Source organism: Mastomys coucha, unplaced genomic scaffold, assembly GCF_008632895.1.
Source record: "Mastomys coucha isolate ucsf_1 unplaced genomic scaffold, UCSF_Mcou_1 pScaffold21, whole genome shotgun sequence".
Lineage (NCBI taxonomy): Eukaryota > Metazoa > Chordata > Mammalia > Rodentia > Muridae > Mastomys > Mastomys coucha.
The window spans coordinates 138840797-138853798 of NW_022196904.1; positions in this window are offsets into that span (position 1 = coordinate 138840797).

The window sequence follows — 13002 nt, forward strand, 5'->3', positions numbered from 1 at the left end:
TCAGAAATCCGCCTGCCTCTGCCTCCCAAGTGCTGGGATTAAAGGCGTGCGCCACCATTACCTGGCCTAGTTCTACTCTTTTTTTTTTTGGTTTTCCGAGACAGGGTTTTTCTGTGTAGCCCTGGCTGTCCTGGAACTCACTCCGTAGGTTCTACTCTTAATGATGAGGAAGATGATGTGGGGAAACCTTGCCATTTCTTCAGTATTACGTCTCTGTGTGTGTTTAAAGTGAGTGTACCAATAATAACTTACTCTGCTCCTGGGACATGGATATAAAGTTTTCTTTGAGGGTTGATCTGTTTTCTAACTTTAAATTGTTGATTTTCTATCACAATTTTCAACACAAAATGCCTTTTTATGACTGGCTGGAAATAGTTCTGAGGAGATTCATAAGTGGTTGAAAGAGGCTGTTAACACCTCCAGTCTTTTCTTTGTGGCTCAGGGACATGGTGAAGGAATCAGATCAGTGTCCCTGTAGGTGTTCTGTGCAGGCAATATTACTTTGTGCACTTGTGTCACTAGGTGTAGCACATTTATATGATCATAATGGAGATTTCAAAACATTAAAAATAACTCACTTTAGGAAAAGCTACTTGTCGCCAAGATGTCCTTGTTGTGGGGTGCTGGTGCTGGGGATGCACTCACAGGGCTGTGTGTGTACCAGGTGCTTGCTCTATGCACCAGGTCTAACACTTCAGTGTTCCTCTTATTATCAGATGGATAAAATCACAACTTTGATTCTTTCACTGAGAAGTCTCTCATGATTTATTATTTGCTGATAAATTTTGAGCATCTCTTTTGAAGAATACCAAAAATCTGTCTCATAGATGCTTGTGACATTTCTGTGCTCCTTCCCTCCCTCTACCACCTTCCCTTTTTCTTTTTCTACGCAGCTCCATCCAGAGGTTTATGTTTGATACCTGCTGTATACTGGGTCAGGCCTCTGAATGTTTATGCTTGATTCATTTCGTCTCACTCATTAAGACAGACAAGCACTATATTTTCCTTGTAGTTTCTTTAGTAGGTCACACACAGTGGTTGGTACCTGGAATCTGTGAATGAGACCAAAATTCACTAGGTTAATATAAGCCCAAGCAAAAGGAAAAAAAAAATCCGTGCCCTCCCTCAAAGTGCCATGGAAGTATCAAAAGATCTATTTCGTTTGTGTACGTTTTTTGGAATGTAATTGAGTATGATTTGATTTTTTTCATCAGGTGGCCAACATCTCTGTATTTTTCTACCTAGCAAGTGGAGCCAGTATGTGTGTTTTGTTTTTGTTTTTGTTTTTGTTTTAGGAGTGAGGCCATAAGCAAGCCTCATTTAGCAAAGTGCAAAGTGTTCCTGTCTTATGTAGCCTGTTGTAGTGGCTACAGTTGTTTCTGTTAGGAGTTGTACTGTAGCTCCATCTTGGACACTCATTCTCATCTACCTTTTCATGCTTTAATCTATAGGGTGTATTAAAAGAAAATGAGACTCTGCTTTGTAGTTAGGGACTGCTGAAGTGGTTTTGTGTTGTGGCCCTGGGATCATCATTTATAAACATCAGTAGGTGATGGGTGGGTGAGGGTGGGTATGAATGATGGAGAACGAACTGATCCATGGAATGGGAGTACCCAGACAGGAAGTGCTCTTCAGCATTTCTAGCAGTTTTACCTGAGGTGTGCCACCAGATCTGTTCCCCACAGAGTTTACTGTGTTTAGAGCCATCAGGGTATCCTAATTCAGATGATTGTCCAAGCTTTTAAAGCTGTCATAGTGCCTTCTCTTAATGCCTGCCCTCACACACTAACAGGTAATTGGATATATTTTTTTTAAATTTTTGATAGTGTCCTCTCTCACACCCTGAAAAAGCCCCATTGGGCACTGTGACTTGAATTCTTACATCTTTTGTTGTTTTGAGAAAGGATCTCAGTGTAAACTTACCTGTTCTGGAACTCACTATATATATAGACCAGGCTGGCCTTAAGCTCACAGAGATCAACTTGTCTCTGAGAATCCTGAAATCTTTTACACACAGAAAATCCTAACATATTAATACCTAATGAACAAAAAGGATGGGATCATAACTATGAAAGTCATCACCTATATACTCCACAGCAGAAACCAGGAAGCTTTCTTATGGGAAAGAATTTCATGTGCCAGAGCTGAACTGTAATATTCTGACAAGGGGAAGGTCACATTGATGGCCAAACCTTATAGTCAGGTGATCAAAATTGTTATGAATGTAAGCCTTATAAGAGTTAAATCTTCAACATACACAGTTCTCAATTTTATTTTAACAATGATTTGTTATGCTTTCTGCTAGGTCATTGCCTTTGAATGGCTTTAAAACTATTTCTTTAAAGCACAATGGGAATCAGTAATGCCGTTTCTGTTTCACTTTTGGGTTGTACATTTAATGGATTAAAGATCACACCACCATGTCACCTCTGTTTGTTGTTACTGTTCTTTCCTGTGGAAGGACCTATAGAACTGAGTTGGGATTGGCCAGGGTAGTTGGTGACCTGGTCAGAGATGGGACCACAGTGACATTGAGCCTGGTTAGCAACGATCTGGTAATGCTATTGTCCAATGGCTTGAAAGCAGTGAGTAGTCAGGAGAGTCGTGGTGTCTTCCAGCCGCAGTCTCACACCATGGGGAGGATAGGGAGAGCTGGGTTAAAATATTTCCTCTCCACAGGTGACCTGGGAGGCAATGGAGAAGTGGCACTGAGTTTCTCCAATCCTGGGAAAGGTTTGGGTTTTTTGTTTTTGTTTTTTCTAAGTGTCTCACTATGCAGCTTTGTCACTCACTATTGGCTGGCCTTAGAATTGAGTTCAGGCTGGTTTTGAACTCATAGCTGTCACCAGCCTCTGCCTTAAGAGCACTGGGATTAGAGGGGTTTGCCACTGCGCTGGGCTCTTTGTTTTCTTCTTCTTTTTTTGGTCTTGTCAGAACATGGTCATGGTGCATGGTCATGGTGAACAATGCCTTGAGGAACTGTAAAAGAGTCTCCAGTAAAACAGGCAGAGAGCCTTTTACCTCAGGTGAATTTTGTTCCCCTTGATTGTTTACAAACGTGATTTTTGTGCCTCCTGTGACAAAAATTTGCAAATCAACTTTTAAGACGTTTCTTTTTGGATGTTGGAAGATAGCTGTAAATCCCAGTTTGGTAAAAGGAAATGCTGAGTGCTGTCCTCAGTGTGCCCTGAATCTGGATATGGTCTTCTGCCTTGCTTTTGTGCTTTCCCAGATACAATCTATAGTACTCGTCAGGCAATTGTGTTACAATTGTTCTCTCCTGAGAAAACTTTTTAAATTGGTGTGTTCTGGGAAAGGGCTGCTCTGTTAATATTTAGTATGTGCTTACTGGCATTTATTTACATTTTTTTCTGAACTCAACCTTCATTGGATCATTGCTTTCTTTGTTACATTTGTGTATAAAATGCACCGAAACTGAAGTAAAGTTGTCTACAGCATTGAATTGTAGTCCTCATTCTTTAAAGTCCTCAAATCCCAGGTCTCAGACAGATCTACATAGGTCAACAGTTGTTCAGATTTTCCTCACACTAACTATTTAACTATTTAGCTAACGATACACTTGATTCTGTTTCCACCTGTCTTGGGTGTCCTGGGATTATAGGATTAAGTTGTGCTACATCCAATTCATGTGGTGCTGGAAATGTAAACAAATAGAAGAGTATTCATAACAGGGCAAGGTAGTACAGTAGTTCCTCCATCTTATATTATTGCTGAGGCCATTTTGTGGGTTTAGCTAGATTTTGATCTTGATGGAGAATCTGTGGAAAATAACCCAACTCTATTCTAGGAACCAGAGGACAAGATACCCCAACCAACTTAGCTTCTGTTAAACTGCCTGCTTCTGTACTGTCCACCAGCTAACTGCTTATCTTAGCTTCTGTTAAATTGCCTGCTTCTGTACTGTCCACCAGCTAACTGCTTATCTTAGCTTCTGTTATACTGTCTGCTTGTGCAAAACATCCTTGGTGTAGCTGCTGAAGGACATACCTGGATGTGGTTTTTGCCTTTAAAACCTCCTTGCTCTAAATGGTTGGGGTTATACTTGGGTCCCAAATATGTGAATAGTCCCTGCTGACTGGAATAACAATTTTCAGTTGTATAAGTGTTACAGCTTAGATGAAACTTAGGTTTCATGGCAGTTTGGAACCAAGGATTACGCAGCAAAGTCACCGTACAACAAACCTCACAAAGATTTATTGGGGTGGGGGACAAGTGGGTGGCTGCCTCTGCTCTGTAGAAGCAGCAGAAAACTGAGTAGAACACAGGCTTTATTTAGGGTTTCTTATGGGAGGGATGCAGAGCTTTCCAGGGTAGAGTGGAGGAGTTATGTGGCCTGATCTTGGGGCAAACTCTGATATGACTTTATTTTCTAGGCCTGGCCATTTAACCTCAGGGCTGGGAATTGCCTTTAGGGCCATCTGGGGATGAGGCCTGGCCACTTTACACCTCAAAAGACTGGGAATGGATGTAGGGCCTTTAGAGAAGTCTAGGAGGGTAGGCCTTAGCCTTTGGAGCTTTTCAGCCAACCAGATGGGGCTTCTGGGGGTTGTGGGGGAGGGTGTGCTGAAGCTCCCAGGCCTGAAGGCCCAGCCATCTGAATAATCTAGGAACCTGGTGGCCAGAGGTCTCCAGGCATTCAGGCCTTGCTTACAAGGAGTCTGAGCATGGCAGGGAAAGCCCTTCTGTTACCTGACTGGGCTAGAGTAGCCAATAAATGCCCATAAACTTTGTATGAGCAGTCTTCTCTGGTGGGCTTCTCATACATTTTGGAGGTCCCCAGCAAGATCTCTAGAGACTCTCCTGGCACTTTGGGGCCTCAGGATCCTAAGAACAGTGAAGAATGTAGCGGCTGCAGAGGACTTCTAGCAGGTGTGCAGTCTATACTGAGTGCTCTGGAGACATCCTGACACTGCCACCCAAAAGAAATAAAAAGGTAAATAGAACATCACCCGGTCTGAACACCTCGGGAGGTAAGTGTGGTTTGTAGGAGACATCATTTGGTTAGTACACAAGAGGGGAGATCAGAGGCCATCGTAGATGCTGTCTGGGACTTGAGTGAGATGTGAGACATCACCTAGGAATGTGTGGTGGCTACTCCTGTTTGTGTTTATTATTTGTTTCTGTGTGATGTTGTGTCTCCTAGTGTGTCCGTTCTGATGGTTAGAGAAACATCTAAAATTGAAGTGAGAATGAGCTGTCCTGAGACCCCAGCTACTGCTGTCCTCAAGCACACAGTTTTCTGCAGATGCATGGTGGAGGCAGCATGCACCCACCTGCACTGTGTTGCTCCCATCCTGGGGGAGACTGTGGTCACTGCTGTCTGCCGCTGTTACTATGGCAGCTCTTGAAGCTCCCAAGTAGTGGTGGTAACTACTAGTTTCCCTGTAATAACCAATAATTTTCTCTGGTACAAGACCCCACTCCTTAGCTTACGAGCTATGTCATCTTGTTGGCCCCCTATTCTTTTGGCTCAGCCAGGTTGCCAAGAGAAACCCAAAGAGGCTTGGTTCCCTCAGCTCTGCCCAAGGAAATTGACCTCCCATCTCTCACTTTAGAGCAATTCCTTCTAGCTTGTTTAGTTGATTGATTCCTGCTTACTGTCCAGGAATCCTGGTCCTATTCCCTGTGTGGAAGTGTCCCCACAGTGGAAGCCTGGCCCCTCATTGTGACAGGGGTTGTGGGGATCCTTGCCATCTAAGCAGAATGTACACAGAGAGGAGGAAATAGTTCCCTACCTACTTCAAGCCCCTGGTTGTGCCAGAGGAAAGGGGAAGCAGTCCAGTTGCAGGTATTTGGGGGGGGGTGATGAAAGTCCAACTTCTCCCTTGTTTATGCTTTATGCCCCCTTCTTTACCAGCGACTTGTATAACTGGAAGACCTCAAACTCTCCCTTTCCTTCAGAGAAGACTTTATCAACCTTTTCTAAGGTAGGAGGGCATTGGACACTTATTCTCCAAATAATACAGGGAGGATTAAAATCAGCAGCCAGAAAAGCTTGCAGCTTATCCAAGTTAGATTACTCAAGGACTTGAAGAGTTGTCTGTTGGGTTTGTGTCATGGTTCTGTGAGGCATATTGGTTATTCACTTCCATAGACTCAATTGCCTCTGAAAACCAGCAAGCTGCTAATATTGCCTCTGTCATGTAGTTGGCCTTAGATATAAGGAGAAAGCTCAGAAATTAGACGGATTTGAAGAGATGAATAGGCCTCAACTTTAAAAGAAAAATGATTCACTTTATAACCCAATATCTGCCCTTTCTTTCCTTCCAGTACCTCTTCATGCAAACCTAACCCCCAAAGCCTCAACTTTTCAGAATTTCTCAGAAAGCTTACAACAGCTGAGATTCAACCAAAGACAGACAGGGAAAGAAACTTTCCCCTGCTGTCCTTGCTGCCTTTAGGGAGAGGAAACAAGAGAGGATATAGGGGAAATAGACCAGGGGAAAGATTAAAAAATTTACTAATGCTTTCTGGCCTGCCCCTTCCACCAGGGCAGATCATCACTCTGAAGACCCAACAGTCTGACAGCCTCCCAGGAGATCTGCATTCAAGGCAACTGATCAGCAGCTTGTCTGCCCCTCTGAAGAACCTGCAGTCTGAAGGCCTCCCAGGAGGTCTCCTGCAGCCAAGGCAACAGATCATCTGTGTGCATGCTCCTCTGAAGACCCAACAGTCTGAAGGCCTCCCAGGAAGTCTGCTACAGCCAGGGCCACAGGCCTCTAAAGAGAGCAGCAGCAACCCAGGGACACAAGAGGCAGGCTCTAGACAGAGACACTCAGGTCAGCTAACACTAGAGGTAACCAGTGAGAGGCAAGCACAAAACCATAAGCAACAGAGGCCAATATACTTTGGCATCATCCGAACCTAGCTCTTTTACCACAGCAAGCTCTGTGTACCACAACACACCTGAAAACCAGGATGCTGACCTAAAATTCTATCTCATGAAGATAATAAAGTTTTAAGGAGGATATAAATAACTCACTGAAAGAAATAAAGGAAAACACAGGTAAACAGGTAGAAGCCCTTAAAGAGGAAGCAAATCCCTTAAAGAAATACAGGGAAACATAGTCAAACAGGTGAAGGAATTGAACAAAACCATCCAGGATCTAAAAATGGAAGTAGAAATAATAAAACACAAATGGGGGCAACCCTGGAAATGGAAAACCTAGGAAAGAGCTCAGAAACTACAGATGCAAGCATCAACAACAGAATACAAGAGATAGAAGAGAGAATCTCAGGTGTTGAAGATACCATAGAAAACATTGACACAATGGTCAAAGAAAATGCAAAACATAAAAAACTAACCCAAAACATCCAGGAAATCCAGGACACAATGAAAAGACCAAACCTAAGAATAATAGGAATAGAAGAGAGTGAAGATTCCCAGATCCAAGGACCCAAAAACGTCTTTAGTAAAATCATAGAAGAAAACTTCCCCAACCTAAAGAAGGAGAGGGCCATAAATGTACAAGAAGCCTAATAGATTGGACCAGAAAAGAAAATCCTCTTGTCATATAATAACACTAAATGCACAGAAAAGGTCAAGTAACATGTAAAGGCAGACCTATCAGAATTACACCAGACTTCTTTTTTTTTTTTTAAAGATTTATTTATTTATTATATGTAAGTACATTGTAGCTGTCTCTAGACACCCCAGAAGAGGGCATCAGATCTCATTATGGATGGTTGTGAGCCACCATGTGGTTGCTGGGATTTGAACTCAGGACGTTTGGAAGAGCAGTCAGTGCTCTTAACCACTGAGCCATCTCTCCAGCCTACACCAGACTTCTTAACAGAGACACTAAAATACAGAAGAGCTTGGACAGAAGTCATGCAGACCCTAAGATAACACAAATGCCAGCCCAGGCTACTATACCCAGCAAAACTCTCAATCAGCATAGATGGAGAAACCAAAATATTCCAGGACAAAACCACATTTACACAATATCTACCAATCCAGCCCTACAGAGGATTCTAGAAGGAAAACTCCAACACAAGGAGGGTACCCACACCAAAGGAAAAAACAAGATACTATTTCAGAACAAAACCAAAAGGAGAGAATCACATACACATAATGCCACCTATAACAACAAACATAATAGGAACTAGCAATCATCTGTCTTTACTATCTCTCATTATCAACAGACTCAATCCCCAATAAAAAGACATAAACTAACAGACTGGATATGCAAGCAGGATCCTGCATTTTGCTTCATACAAGAAATACACCTCAGCCAGGCAGTGGTGGTACACGCCTTTAATCCCAGCACTTGGGAGGCAGAGGCAGGTGGATTTCTGAGTTCGAGGCCAGCGTGATCTACAGAGTGAGTTCCAGGACAGCCAGGGCTATACAGAGAAACCCTGTCTTGAAAAACCAAAAAAACCAAACCAAACCAAAACCAAAACAACAACAACAACAACAAAAAACCCCACAAACACCTCAATAACAAAGACAGACACTACCTCAGAGTAAAAGGCTGGAAAAAAGTCTTCCAAGCAAGCATGGGTTCCCATCTTAATATCCAATAAAATAGAATTTCATCTAAAAGTTATCAAGCAAGATGGGGAAGGACACTTCATATTCATCAAAGGAAAAATCCACCTAGAGAAAGTCTCAGTTCTGAACATCTATGCCCCAAATGCAAGACAATCCACATTCATAAAAGAAACTATTAAGGCTCAAAGCATACATTGAACTTCACACAATAATAGTGGGAGACTTCAACACTCCACTCACACCAATGGTCTGGTCACTGAAACAGAAACTTAACAGAGACACAATGAAAGGTTATAACAAATAGAATTAACAGATACATACAGAACATTTCACCCTAAAACAAAAGAATATACCTTCTTCTCAGCATCTCATGATACCTTCTCCAAAATTGACCATATAATCGGTCACAAAACAAGTCTCAATGGACATGAGAAGATTGAAATAATCCCATGCATCTTATCAGATCACCACGGACTAAGGCTAGACTTCAATAACAAACCAACAGAAAACCCGCATACCCATGGAAACTGAACATTTCTCTACTCAATAATAACTTGGTCAGGGAAGAAATAAAAAAAAATTAAAGACTTCCTGGAATTCAATGAAAATGATGACAGCATAACAATGAAAGCAGTGCTAATAGGAAAATTCATAGCACTAAGTGCCCTCCTAAAGAAATTGGAGAGATCCTACACTAGCAACAACAGCACACCTGAAAGCCCTATAACAAAAAGAAGCAAACACACCCAAGAGGAGTAGACAGCAGGAAATAGTTAAACTCAAGGCAGAAATCAACCAAATAGAAACAAAGAAACAATACAAAGAATCAACAAAACCAAAAGCTGGTTCTTTGGGAAAATCAACAAATAGATAAACCGCTAGCCAAACTAACTAAAGGGCACAGAGATAGTATTAAAATTAACAAAGCCAGAAAAGAAAATAGAGACATAACAACTGAGGAAATTCAAAAAAATCATCAGATCCTACTACAAAAGCCTATACTTTTAAAAAAACTGGAAAAATCTAGATGAAGTGGATGGTTTTCTAGACAGATACCATGTACTAAAGTTAAATCAAGAGCAGGTAAACTAAACAGTCCCATAACCCCTAAGAAAATAGAAGAAGTCACGTAAAACCTCCCAACCAAAGAAAGCCCAGGGCCAGATGGCTTTAGTGCAGAATTCTACCAGACCTTCAAGGAAGAGCTAATACCAGCACTCTTCAAACTATTCCATAAAATAGAATCAGAAGGAACACTACCTAATTCATTTTATGAAGCTACAATTACTCTAATACCTAAACCACACAAAGACCCAACAAAGAAAAAGAACTTCAGACCAATTTTGCTTATGAATATTGATGTAAAAATATGCAATAAAATTCTAGCAAACCGAATCCAAGGACACGTCAAAACTATCATTCATCATGATCAAATAGGCTTCATCCCAGAGATGCAAGGGTTGGTTCAATATACAAAAGTCTATTAACATGATTCACTATATAAGCAAAGTCAAAGGAAAAAAATCATATGATAATCTCATTGATGCTGAAAAAGTATTTGACAAAATACAAACCCCTTCATGTTAAAAGTATTGGAGAGATCAGCAATTCAAGGGCTATATCTAAACATAATAAAAACAATATACAGCAAACCAACAGCCAATATCAAGTTACATGGAGAGATACTTGAAGCAATCTCATTAAAATGAGGGACAAGACAAGGATGGCCACTCTCCTTGTATCTATTCAATACAGTACTTGAAGTTTTAGCTAGAACAACAAGACAACAAAAGGAGATCAGGGGGATACAAATTGGCAAAGAAGTCAAGGTATCACTATTTGGAGATGATATGGTAGTTTACATAAGCAACCTGAAAAATTCTACCAGAGAACTTCTACAGCTGATAAAGTGGCCAGATATAAAATTCAGAAGCCTTCCTTTATACAAATGATAAACAGGCTGAGAGAGAAAATAGGGAAACAATACCCTTCGCAATAGTCACAAATAATATAACCAATAAAAAGTATCTTGAGGTAACTAACCAAACAAGTGAAATCTGTATGACAAGAACTTCAAGTCTCTCAAGAAAGAAATAGAAGACCTCAGAAAATGGAGAGATCTCCCATGCTCATGGATTGGTAAGATCAATGTAGTAAAAATGGCCATCCTACCAAAAGCAATCTACAGATTCAATGTAATCTCCATCAAAATTCCAACACAATTCTTCAAAGATATGGAAAGAGCAATTCTCAATTTCATATGGAAAATAAAAAAACTCAGGATAGCATAAATAATTCTTAACAATAAAAGAACTTATGGGGGAATAACCATCCCTGACCTCAAGCTTTAATACAGAGCAATAATGATAAAAACTGCATGGTATTTGGTACAGAGACAGATAACGATCAATGGAATAGAATTAAAGACCACACACTTTCAGACAGTTGATCTTTGATAAAGAAGCCAAAAATATACAATTAAAAAAAAAAGAAAGCATCTTCAATAAATGGTGCTGGTTTAACTATCAGTATGTAGAAAAATGAAAATAGATCTATATTTGCCACCTTGCACAAAGCTCAAGTCCAAGTGGATCAAGGAAGGGCCTCAACATAAAACTAGATACACTGAATCTAATAGAAGAGAAAGTGGGAAAGAGCCTTGAATTTATTGGCACAGGGTGGGGGAATTTCCTGAACATAACTCCAGTGGCTTAGGCTCTAAGATTAAGAATTGATAAATGGGCCGGGCAGTGGTGGCACACCCCTTGAATCCTAGCACTTGGGAGGCAGAGTCAGGCAGATTTCTGCCAGCCTGGTCTACAGAGTGAGTTCCAGGACAACCAGGGTTACACAGAGTAACCCTGTCTTGAAAGAATTGATAAATGGAACCTCATGAAACTGAAAAGCTTCTGTAAGGCAAAGGACATAGTCAATAGGACTAATTGGCAACCTACAGATTGGGAAAAAAAAAACTTCACTAACCCCACATCTGATAGAAGGCTAATCTCCAAAATATATAAAGAACTCAAGAAGCTAACCTTCAAAAAAACCCAAACAACCCGGTCAAAAACTGGGGTATAGAACCAAACAGAATTCACAACAGAGAATGGCCAAGAAGCACTTAAAGAAATGTTCAAAATCCTTAGTGATCAGGGAAATGTAAATCAAAACAACCCTGAGATTCCACCTTACACCAATCAGAATGGCAAAGATCAAAAACTCAGGTGACAGCACATATTGGTGAGAATGTAAAGAGGAAAATTCCTCCATTGCTGATGGGATTGCAAACTGGTACAACCACGGTGGAAATCAATCTGGAGGTTCCTCAGAACATTGGAAATAGATCTACTAGAAGACCCAGCTATACCATTTTTGGGCATATACTCAAAAGATGTCCTAGCATGACCCAGGAGAACATGGTCCACTATGTTTGGTCCACTATGTTCATAGTGGCCATATTTGTGATAGCCAGAAGCTGGAAACAACCCAGATGTCCCACAATGGTAGAAAGGATACAGAAAATGTGACTCATTTACACAATGGAATACTATTTAGCTATTAAAGATGAGGACATCATGAGTTTTGCAGGCAAATGGATGGAACTAGAAAATATCCTGAGTGAGGTAACTCAGACCCAAAAGGACATGCATGGCATGTACTCATAGGTGGATGTTAGCCAAAAAAGTACAAAATACCTAGGATACAATCCACAGAACTCAAGAAGGTTAACCAGCCAAAGGGCCCAAGTGAGGATGCTTTAATCCCACTTAGGAGGGAGAAGAAGGCAATCATGGTGGGGGGGGGAGGGAGGGGAGAACCTGGGTGGGAGATGGGAGGGGCAGGGAAAAAGGGGAGCAGAATCAGGTATTGGATGGAGGTTTGGGGGAGGGACAGGATTGAAACCCTGAGGGCCAGCAGAACAAATGGAAACAGGCAACCTCAGAAGGTGGGATCCTCTAGAATGTATCAGTGACCTGGTAGGTGAGGGACCTCTAGAATGTATCAGTGACCTTGGAGGTAAGGAGAACACAACATCTGTTCCAACACCGGGAGTAACTGGGACCAGCGGGACCAGGCACACAGGAACTCCACCAGACCAGTGACTCAGGTTTCTTCTGGTCTGTTTGGGCTGGTGCCCTGAGCAGACCTTGGGCTCAAGCTCCGCAGCCAATCCCACAACACCCAGAGGAAGCTCCACTCCCAGGGGCTCTAACAAGCCCAGGGGCACAGGATCACAGAGACAGCTTGACTCTGAGGAGTTCTGACACAACCAGGATCACAGGAAGGACAGGCTCCAGTCAGATTTAGCAAGGGCAGGTAGCACTAAAGATAACCAGATGATGCAGGGTAAGCTTAAGAATATAAGCAACAAAAACCAAGGTTCCTTGGCATCGTCAGAACCCAATACTCGCATCGTAGCAAGTCCTGGACACACCATTACACCGGAAAAGCAAGATTCAGATATAAAATCACTTCTCATGATG